An 835-nucleotide genomic window follows, 5' to 3' on the forward strand; every position below is an offset into this window, starting at 1 on the left:
GTTAGAGTCCAAGGAAAAGAGTAGGGTGGTGAGAGGTGGGAGCACTTTTCTCAGTCCAGCCCATTCAACTCTTAAAGGCCCAGGACACCAGTTACTCGAGGTGGGGGTGGGGTGAGAGAAAAGGATTAAGATGGATTTGACAACCATCTCCAGAGAGGAAAAGCCTGGCTGCTGTCTTTTATCTTGATCCCTTACCTCCCCCCATGGCCCCAACCCTACAGAAGCTCTCAAAATAAAACCCAAGGAATGTCTGAATTGTAGTGCTCCGAGAATCACTGCTTTTCATTCTGACCAGTCTCTGCATGTAACACAGCTGCTTTCGCCCTCATTTCATCTCGCTGCTTTCCACAGTGTCTTTCCATCGGCTTGCTCTCTGCCCTCTGCCTTGCAGGGTACTTGTTCTAACTCTGTGGCACAGGAAAAGGAAGAAACAGGATGGGAAAGGAGGAAGATGAGGAGAAAGGAAGGAGAGGAATGATCGTGGAGTGTAGGGGGGCAGGTAGTGTTTATGTATATTTAAAGTACTCAAAGGAATTTCTTTAAAAGAATGCACGTATTGGGTCGGGGATGTGGCTCAACTGGTAGCGCGCTTGCCTCGCTTATGAGCGGCCCGGGTTCGATCCTCAGCACCACACACCAACAAAGATGTTGTGTCCGCTGGGAACTAAAAAATAAATATTAAAAAAATTCTCTCTCTTGCTCTCTCTCTCTTTAAAAAAAATGCATATGTGAAACAATTCACCTCCCCCTCCCCTCTTCTTCTCCTCCTCCTCCTCCTCCTCCTCCTCCTCCTCCTCCTCCTCCTCCTTCTTCTCTCTCTCTCTCTCAACAGGGA

Source organism: Callospermophilus lateralis, chromosome 9 (assembly GCF_048772815.1).
Source record: "Callospermophilus lateralis isolate mCalLat2 chromosome 9, mCalLat2.hap1, whole genome shotgun sequence".
Lineage (NCBI taxonomy): Eukaryota > Metazoa > Chordata > Mammalia > Rodentia > Sciuridae > Callospermophilus > Callospermophilus lateralis.